Source organism: Nycticebus coucang, chromosome 14, assembly GCF_027406575.1.
Source record: "Nycticebus coucang isolate mNycCou1 chromosome 14, mNycCou1.pri, whole genome shotgun sequence".
Taxonomy (NCBI): Eukaryota; Metazoa; Chordata; class Mammalia; order Primates; family Lorisidae; genus Nycticebus; species Nycticebus coucang.
In genome coordinates this window covers 51,503,059-51,513,110 of record NC_069793.1, presented here as the reverse complement: position 1 = coordinate 51,513,110, position 10,052 = coordinate 51,503,059, and the positions used below count along the sequence as shown (strand labels likewise).

General features: G+C 44.4%; 1 long non-coding RNA gene across 1 annotated transcript; it reads left to right on the top strand.

Annotated features, from left to right (window-relative positions):
• The first annotated feature begins 4,953 nt into the window (after nt 1-4,953).
• On the top strand, nt 4,954-8,744 carry LOC128564710 (uncharacterized). The gene is made up of 3 exons (XR_008374144.1): nt 4,954-5,011; nt 7,021-7,117; nt 8,656-8,744. It is a non-coding gene; the product is annotated as an uncharacterized LOC128564710 (long non-coding RNA).
• The last annotated feature ends 1,308 nt before the right edge of the window (nt 8,745-10,052 follow it).

The window sequence follows — 10,052 nt, the reverse complement described above, 5'->3', positions numbered from 1 at the left end:
TTCATGTATTTATTGGCTATTAGTAAATCTTTTTTTTTTTTTTGAGACAGAGTATCACTATGTCGTTCTCTGTAGAGTGCTGTTGCGTCACAGCTCACAGCAACCTCCAACTCTTGGGTTTAAGTGATTCTATTGCCTCAGCCTCCCAAGTAGCTGGGACTACAGGGGCCCACCACAATGCCCAGCTATGTTTTGGTTGCAGTTGTCATTGTTGTTTGGCAGGCCCGGGCTGGATTGAAACCTGCTAACTCCGATGTGTGTGGCTGGCGCCCTAGCTGCTGAGCTACAGGTGCTGAGCCTAATATATCTTTTTTATGAAGTGATTGCTCTTACCTTTTGCCCATTATTTATTATGTAGTTTTAGAAATTCTTTGTATAATCTGGATAGAAAACTTTTCTTAGAGAGATGTTTTGTCAATATTTTCTCCCAACCTGTGGGCCTGTCTTTTCGTTTTTTCAACTCTGTCATTTGAGGGGTGAACGCTTTTAATCTTGACAAAGTCTACTTTATATTTTGTGTGTATGTGTGATTTGTGCGTCTTGTGCCCTGTTTAAGAAATAATTGCCTGATTCCAGGTTATTTTCCTATGCTTTCTTCTAGAAGTTTTACAGTTTTTGCTCTTCCACTTAGGTCTACAATCCATCTAAAATTCAGAATTGATATATGTATGCCACATGCTATACTCTTGTGATCTGAGAGACCCAAATAAATGCCTGTTGATCAACTAAGATGGTCCCTAAGGTTAAGCAAACAAGTTACTTATGGATCAAGGGTTCAGCTCTGGACTGGGATGGCAACTTCCTAAATTCCTATGGCTATGAGAAAAAACACACTCTTGTTAAGCCCCCTAACAATAGGAGCTACGGACAAATTATCAAACTACTTTCTAACTCTTAATTTATAACCCAGACTCCTACAACTCTGATTAGACAGAGGGCTGACTTACAAACATTCTCCCTGATAAGGAACGGCAGTCTGTAAGTCAGTTTTAGCCAGCTTACAGAGAATGTACAGCTTTTGACAGAAAGAGCCAAATTCTACCTCATTTTAATGCTAAAACTCTACCTCACAACGAACAGGGGCTGTCTGTTACATGTTAGTTTACTCACTGTGCATGCACTTGACTCGCCTCAGAAATGTGTGTAGCTTTCCCCCCAAGCCTGCTGAATTGTGTGACTATATTGTGTAATACAGGCCTGTGAGGATAAAACACCAACCTACTCTTTCCCTCATTGAAGACAGTGTGCCTCTGGTATATGCCAGAGACTGTCTCTTCCCAGTTTGCAATCTGATGTCACCAATAAAGCTCTCCTTTCTACTATTTAGTCATCCTGGTGGTCTTTTAGATGACAATAGGAAATAAGGGTTGAAGTTACATACATATAAAAATAGAAACATATAAAATATGTATATACAGCATCCATCTCTTTGTGTGTGTATCTCCAGTTGTTCTGGCAATATTTATGAAAAGAATATGCTTTCCCCCATTAAATTACCTTGATACCATTATAGAAAATCAGTTGACTATGAAAGTATAGGTACAATTTTAAACTTCCTATTTTGTTCCATTGATCTATATGTCTGTCCTTTGGCCAACAACACACTGTTGTGATTTTTGTCTTGTGATGGTAAGTCTAAAATTGAGTTATTGCTGGTCTTCCAACTTTATTCTTCTTGCTTAAAATTGTTTTTGCTATGCTAGGTCCTTTGCCTAACCAGACACATTTTAGAATACCTGATCAAGTATTTTTTAAATGAAGATTTGAACATAAATACCTTAAATTGCCCGACATTATAAAGTCTACCTTGAGACCTTTTTGAAAAAATTAGAGTAAAATATCCATAACATAAGGGAGGGGAGGGAGGGGGGAGGTGGGTAGAGGGAAGGGGATTGGTGGGATTACACCAGCGGGGCATCTTACAAGGGTATATGTGAAACTTGGTAAACAGTCTGTAAAGCTAGTGAATGATGCCCCATGATCATATCAATGTACACAGCTATGATTTAATAAAAAAATAAAAATAAAAATAAATAAAATATCCATAACATAAAATTTACCATCTTAGCCATTTTTTTTTTTTTTTGCAGTTTTTGGCTGGGGCTGGGTTTGAACCCACCACCTCCAGCATACGGGGCCGGTGCCCTACTCCTTTGAGCCACAAGTGCTGCCCCATCATAGCCATTTTTAAGTGTACAGTTCAGTGACATTTCGTACCTTTATATTGTTGGGCAACCATCGTCACCATCAGTGCACAGAACTCTTTTTATTTTGCAAAGCTAAAACTTTCTACTCATTAAAAAATAACTCCCCATTCCCTTCTCACTCCAGCTTCTGGCAACCACCATTCTATTCGGTATTTCTCTGAGTTTGAATGCTCTAGGTGCCTCACAGATACAGAATTATGCAGTATTTGTCCTTTGTGACTGGTTTAGTTCACTTAGCATAATATCGTCAAGATTTATCCACGTGGTAGTATGTGCCAGAATTTCCTTTCTTTCTAAAGGCTAAGTGATATTCCATTGCGTTAATATTTACATACTGTATTTTGTTTTTCCATTCATCTGTGGATGGACACTTCTGTACTTCTGCCAATTTCTTTTTAAAAGAAACTTGCAGAATTTGGAAGCTACTATAAATGAAGTTTTGAACTAAAATTCCATTTTGAACTGTTCATTATAAATAAGCAAACTGCAGTTGACTTTTGCATGTTGATTTTGTGTCCTATAATCTTGGTAAATTCACATATGAGTTCTAGTTGCTTTCTTAAAGCATAATACGACCTTGTCATCTGCAGATTTATACAGTTTACTTTTCCTTTTCCAATATGAATGTCTTTTATTTCTTTTTTCTTTTTCCTTATTGAACTGGCTAGGGCTTTGATACAAAATTCAATAGAAGTGGTGAAAGTGGGTATCCATACCTTGTTTCTAATCTCAGGAAGAAAAGAATCCAGACCTTCCCCATTAAGCATGATTTACGTGTTAGGTTTTATATCATGAGACTAGTTATAGAGCTGCTCTGAAAGTCTGAGCTGATGGTTTCAACATCTGGGTCATTTTGGAGATGCTGCTGGTCGAGGGTCCCTTCCCTTGTCCCACTTTTTCTTGTTTGCCAGACATTGGGTAACTCTGGATTGTACACGTTAAGCTGTGAAGGCTCCACATTCTAATAGTTTTCTCTAATAAGTGTTATTTCTTTTGCTTTAGAGGCCGTTTTCTTTATTGAACATAAATGCAAACTGTTCCACGGGCATCCTCTCTGCTCTCTTTCAGGCCCCTGTTTTTAGCTGGGATGTTTTGCGGTCCCCTTGTGTGCACATGGTTTGGAGTCAGCCCGAATGTGAGCAGATAGAATTTGACTCTCTTCTCTGACTCTCTTCCGGAACTTCCTCTTTTTCCTTTGGCAGCTGTAGTTACCTTGAACTCAACCTTTTCATTTCATACACCAAAGAGATGGCTGTTTTTTGACCAGCACAACCACTGGCTTCTGCAACACTGACTGCGCCTTCCCCAAGGCTAAAAACAGCAAAAATGGGGAGCTCACTTCCCACTAACACCTGTCCTTTACACATGGACTTCCCACCCAAATCTGCCTCCAGTGCTTTTGGGTAGGTGAGTTTTGTATTATATCAGTAAAATCGTGTCCAGTCTTTACTGCAAACAGAAGTCTGACTATGAAGTATTAAGGCAAATATGAGTATTTAGATGCTTTTTTTTCTTCTTTTTTTTTCTTTTTGCAGATTTTGAGCTCTACTATGGCTGTACCAGTTCTGCTGTGAAATCAATATGACATCTAGTGGCGTGGTAGAGAAAATCTGAAAAAAAAAAAAAAAGAAAAGAAAATCTGGACTGGTTTTATTGTCATATCTTTTATAGAGCTATCTGGGTGTGGAGGCAGAGATCAGGAGGTGGTTATTGGTTATCATAGGTTTTAGTAGTTGCTTTTAAAGAAACTTTTACTGGAAAGGAAAAACAACTAACATACACAAATACCTAGACTTCAATCTACTTGCTAATAGGTAGGAAAGAAAGATGGAAGGAAGGAAAGAGAATGGAAAAGAAAATAGGGAAAACACATATGAAAGTAGAAAAAAGGAGGGGAATGAAAAAGAAGCCTGGAGTGAAGAGAAGACTGCAGGGTAGAGAAGAAAAAAGAAAGAGAAGAGAGAAGGCCGGAGGAAAACGAGAGACCACCTATCCAGGCCTTGAGTGTTCAAGAAAGAGGACTAAGGGCCTGGAAGTGGGAAATCACTGGATGATGCGGGAAACAAGGAGTGGCAGGACATATGGTTCAAAAAGTGGTCAGGGCCTGTGACAGACCTTGCCTGGCATGGAGAAGAGTTTATTTTTTATCCAATAGATCCACTAGGCAGTGGGCAGCCCTTGGCATGTGTCACCCTCAGGGGAGAGTGCTGGATCCCCTGTGCTCATATCTACCCCTGGCCTGTTCCCTCCTCCGGGATGCAGGGAAACTGACCCCTGTTGCCTGTCTTCTCCAGGCTCCTATGTCAGCGGTCTTTGGCTGAATGTGGCCAATGGAAGGTTCTGGCAGGAGACCACGTGTGGGAAGAAGGGAGAATCCAGGGTATTAGTCCCCCCACACCACCCATCTCAGGAGCTGCTGTATTTCCTTCATGGCTCCATCTCCTGTCAAAGGGACCCTAAATGGTTGCAGCTCTTACTAGTGATCTGATTATTCCTGCTAATCTTGGGCTTTCTCTTCTCAGCACCTCCCACAATTTTCTGCATCAGATTCCCTTTGCTATAAGTACCTGAGGCAGATTCTCTTTTCCTAGCTAGCTCCTGGACAGGACCTTTGCTCCCCACAGCATTCTGCAGAGAGGGATTTTCTCTGAATCCTCCTGGAGTTTCGCTCTGCACCTTCCTCCCCCCATGGAAGTGTGCTGAGTCATCTGCTTCCTGGTGACAGCAGCTGCTCCCATTCTCATTTGGGTGTGGCTCTCCTGGCGGGATTTGGGAGTGAATCTTAGCACACTCTTCAGTGGCAGGTAAGCTCTGCTCTCTAATATGTCCTATTCTGTAATAAAGGAGATACTTTAGTCTCTAACTCCTGAGTGGGAATTGGTTCCCAAAGCCAGGACAAGGACTATTATTTTTGTTTTAATCCTTCAAACTCCAATAGTAAGTGGAAACGCGAGGAGATGTGTGATACTACTGCGTCATAGCCAGGAGGAAGTGTTCCTCTACTGTGGCTTATTAGGGAAGGACTTTCCTTCAGCTCCACTCCCAGACATATTCTGCTAACTTTGAATTCCTTCCTGGAACTGCTGAGACCATGCATAGTCCCAGCAGTTTAATGTCAGGAACAGGTGACAATGAACAAAGGCCAGCGTCAGGCGAGACGTGTGGGGCGTAGGACACGGCCTTCAACCTTGCCCGGAGCAAGGTCTTAACACTCTGCTGTCTTGAAATTCTTAACACATCTTTTCACAAGGTTCCCCACACTTTTTTCTTTTTCTTTTTTGTATTGTTTGGGATTCATTGAGGGTGCAAGAAACCAGGTTACACTGATTGCATTTAATAGGTAAAGTCTCTCTAACAATCGTGTCTTGCCCCCAAAAGGTGTGGCATACACCAAGAACCCACCCCCTCCCTCCTCCTTTAAAATTTATTTATTTATTTATTTTTGATTTTTTTTTTTTTAGGTGCCCCACATTTCTGTTTGACCCAGGAGCCCTCATATTATGTGGCTGGTCCTGGTACTCCCTCTCCGGCTCCCCGGCTTGTTGGAATTTTTGGTCTGGCAGCGCTGCCCAGAGCATCCTCCCCGGGAGTTCCCCACAGGGACAGCAGAGGGCAGCAAACTGCCACTTGAGGGCTGCCACCAAGCGGGCTGGGGTTTGAAGCTGGCTTTCCTGAATGTGTGGGAATGTGGCAAGAGAGGTGTGTGTGTGTGTGTGTGTGTGTGTGTGTGTGTGTTGGGTCTCGGTGAATGTTTGTCTGCTTATTTTTAATCACTGAAAACCGAAACCCGACACAACTGGGCCCAACCTCAGTGAGGTACCGTGTGGCATGTGCTGCCCCTGTGAAGTCCGTCCATCCATTCTGATTAGAGCAGTTTCTTTGATCTTAACAGTATGGTCAGTTCTCGCTTAACTCGGTCCACAGGTTCTTTGAGACTGTGACTTTAACATATAACTAAACCCATTTGACCACTAATTGACGGAAACAAGAGTTTGGGGATTTTTGTTTGTTTGTTTGAGACAGAGTCTCATTTTGTCACCCTGGGTAGAGTGCCATGGCATCATCACAGCTCACAGCAACCTCAAACGCTTGAGCTTGAGTGATCCTCTTGCCTCAGCCTCCCAAGTAGCTGGAACTACAGGCGCCTGCCATACAACGCCTAGCTAGTTTTTCTATTTTTCGGTAGAGATGGGGTTTCAGTCTTGTTCAAGCTGGTTTCGAACTCCTAAGCTCAGGCAATCCACTCCCCTTGGCCTCCCAGGGTGCTAGGATTGCAGGGGTGAGCCACTGCACCCGACCAACAGTAACAAGAGTTAAGTTCCCATGGCATATTTCTGGTCATAAAACATCACCAGATTTCAAAATAAAGACCTAAACTACTTCTAATATTAAACATAGAAAATAAATGTGAGGTATACATACATTTAAGGAAGATTAATAGGAAGAGAATTATTTACCTGCTTACTCCTGTTCACAGTAGCAGATGGCTAGAGCCCATTCGGGCAGCTCAAGGAGGGACCTAGCCCTGGCCAGGACGCCATTCCCTTGCAGGACACACTCATATATACACCCACACTTGCTCACCCTGGGACCTTGTAGACATGCCTATTTATCTAACTTGCACAGCTTTGGGGTGAGGGAGGAAACTTTTTTATCCAAAAAAAAAATAAAAAACCCACATACACATAGGAAGAACCCACAAACTACACACAGACATCCTGTTATACAAGCTGGGGGCCAGCGTGTGCGGGGCCATGTGTCTTGATAGCATGGTGGTGACAACATTAACCATAGTGTTGTGAAAAATGAACAGGTTGGCAGATGCCAAGTGTTGAGGGACTCACAGACGGACGCTCTTCTGTTCTCCCCTGCTCCTTGCGCTGGCGGCTGGAAAGTGAGTGTTCTGCTCGGTAAGGAGCTCCTGCTTTTCATGTTGCGCTACCTTCTCCTGTGTCATGCTCAAGACCTTCGGACGTTTTCAGAAGATAGGCATACCTGTTGAATTCATAAATAAGTAAAATGCTCTTTCTGGGTCCCCTTGGGCTGAGGAGGGAAAAGCACTCGGCAGAGTCACTGGCAGAAGAAGACCTGGCTGCTGATCCTGGGGAAGCCGAGCATGGGCTGTCTTGAGTTTCACAGAGATAACAGAGAAGCACCTCCTGTTCAAAAGCACCCTCCGTGAATGTGGGGAGGGGTGCCTGCCAGGGGCCCATAGCATGGGAGCCCCCACGAGTGGGACCTTCTGCAGAAGCCCCATCCCTTCTGAGTAGGACACTTGCCAAGAGGCCTTTTAGCAAAGGATGGTGGTTCTGCTCTGACCAGTGGATAGGATGCATGTCTGGCTGGGACGGGGCCTGCATTGGCAAGATCTGGGGCACTGCAGGGGTCCTCCCTCCTCCCAGCTCCTCTGCTTCTCCATTTGAACAAAATGCCTCTCTCCAATACCACCTTTGTGCCTCTTTTTTTTCTCTGTACCTAACAAAGGAAAGAAAGTCAAGAAGGTCACATTTCTGGCTGTTCCAAACTCTAAATTCAAACTCCAGCATGAGGGTCAGTGTCCTGCTGGGAGGGTCACACTTCTGGGGAAGACTAGGATGTCTCAAACAGCTCTGACGTGCAGGATACTGCCACTCACAAGACTACTTTTCTGTGGCCAGGATACCTAATACTGTCTGAAATGTCTTTGGATAGTTCAAAACTTAGAGCCAGCTTTCAAAGGGGCTTTGTATGTTGTTTTATAATTAAACCAAGACGATCATCTATATTTTGTGAATGTGGACACAGGTGTTTGTGAGGGGGGTGGGACGTCAGACTTACCAGTTACCATGTTGAAACTTCAGAAGTTGCCTCCAATTTCTTTTGGAATGAGGCTGGGCATGAAAACCAATAGATGAATGCAAATTTAATTAAACTGTTATCACAAAAATGTCGATCAGTGCCAACTGGATCCAAGACAAGAAATTTGGAAGGGGATTTATGCAGAAAAAGCCAAGTTGTAGGATGACAGGTGCTAGGACTGGCTTCTAGATTTGGAGGATGATATGTAAAGCATTGGCCTGGGTCCTGAGTGCAGTCACTGTCAAGCTATAATCTAGTGTCCTTGTCAGTGGGTGGCCCGGAAAGGCTGGGGAACCCAAGGAGGTCAATTCCACTGGTGGGACTGAGTTCCCCCCAGGGGAGCCTGGAGAGAACGTGAGTAACTCACCCTTGACTCTTCTCTTCCTGCCCTTTCTCCTTTAGCCTCCTCCCTCTCCCTCCACACTCTCTTTGAAGCCCCAAAGAAGTTTAAGTGGCATTCCACCCATCCCCTTTTCTTCCCAGCTCCCTGTCCACAGGCTCAGGAGCTGCCCTCAAGTGGAAACTTGAAACCCTTTTTTTCTGCCTCTGGCTTTGGTCATGGTGCCCTCCCTCCTACCTCTAACTGAGTCACCCTTTCTTCTTTTAATAGGTATTTTCTGAATTCCTATACCATAAATATTCTCTTAACCAAAGGCCTGTCAGCAGAAGAGCCAACCCTGAAAGCCCTTGGTAATTGGCACAGGTGAGGTCCCTTTTCTGCCCTAATGAGGAGTCTCGACCTCCCGACTGTCCTTGTTTCCTTATTCCTGACCCCATTTTAGGACCCACAGGTCACAGCGCTTATGTGGCAGGCTGTGTATTTTCCTTAAACCACAGAAGAGCACTGACATTTATTGGGCACTTAATGATACTGAACATGGACTTGCAGCCTCCCTGGAGGGCGTTATGGTTCCCACTTCTCAAGGTACAGGATGACAGAAAGTATTTATTAGAAGAAACAGCAGTAATACAACTAGAAGTGGGAAAGGGGGGCGGTCTTGCAGCCTCTGGGTCAGGCTGCGCCTGGGGCAGGAGAGGGGAGGCTGTAGCGTTTCCTCACTGCCCCTCAGGCTTTGCTGGTGCAGCTCCTCCGGAGACCCCTCCCCCTGAAGGCCTGACGGCATCCACCTTCTAATATTTGATCCAGCCTGGAGTGATGGGCAGGAGAGTCATTTACAAGCCAGCTCTCCTGACATGGGTTCCAGCAAGTCTTGGCTGGCGTCTGCTGGTGTGTGGGGGGGGACCAGTTCCCTCTGGCTGGCACAGGAACTAAATACCTAGGGGCCCAGGTCTGTCCCCAGCCCGCCCTCTCCTGCAATCTCCCCCTGGATCTTGAGTTCCAGCTCAGATGCAGGGGAGGGAGATCAGACATAAAATTCCAGGGGCTAAAAATTCCTCCCACAAAGGTACACCCCCCTTCCCTCTAATTTCCAATGAAGCAGAAATTTTAACTCTTCAAGGCAGATTGTCAAAGCTGAATAACTCCCTGTTACATACTCAGGTCCTGTTATTTGTTAACAGCATTTGAATGAATAACTTGCTCCCATCGCTTTGAAAATGTATGTTTTAATAGGAAGCAGGGGGATCAGAGATGAAAAGTACCGCTGCTTTCTGCAATGCCAGAGGCTGTTCTGAACCGGCATTCACTCTAAGGCTGGTGAAAAGAGCTTCCTTTAGGAGAACGTAGACGGAGAGGAACGGAGAGGGGAAGGGATCCAGGGTATACTTGAGCTGTAGGAGAGACCACTCTGTGCTCAGGGTTCAGGGACCTGTCCTCTGATTGCCAGTTTTATATGCAGAGAAGTGTTTCTTGGGCTACTTGGACATTCCAGGCTATTGGAGAAACCAGTCTAGGATTTCAAAACAGAACAGGGATGTCAACTGCAAGAAAAGGTTCTGAAAACATGAGACTCTTTCCCATTCTTCTCCCTTTTGCAAGAGGCCACATTCCCATAAATGAGGCCACCCCCAAACTGCACTGACTCCTTTAGGGATGAGCTTGGCTAT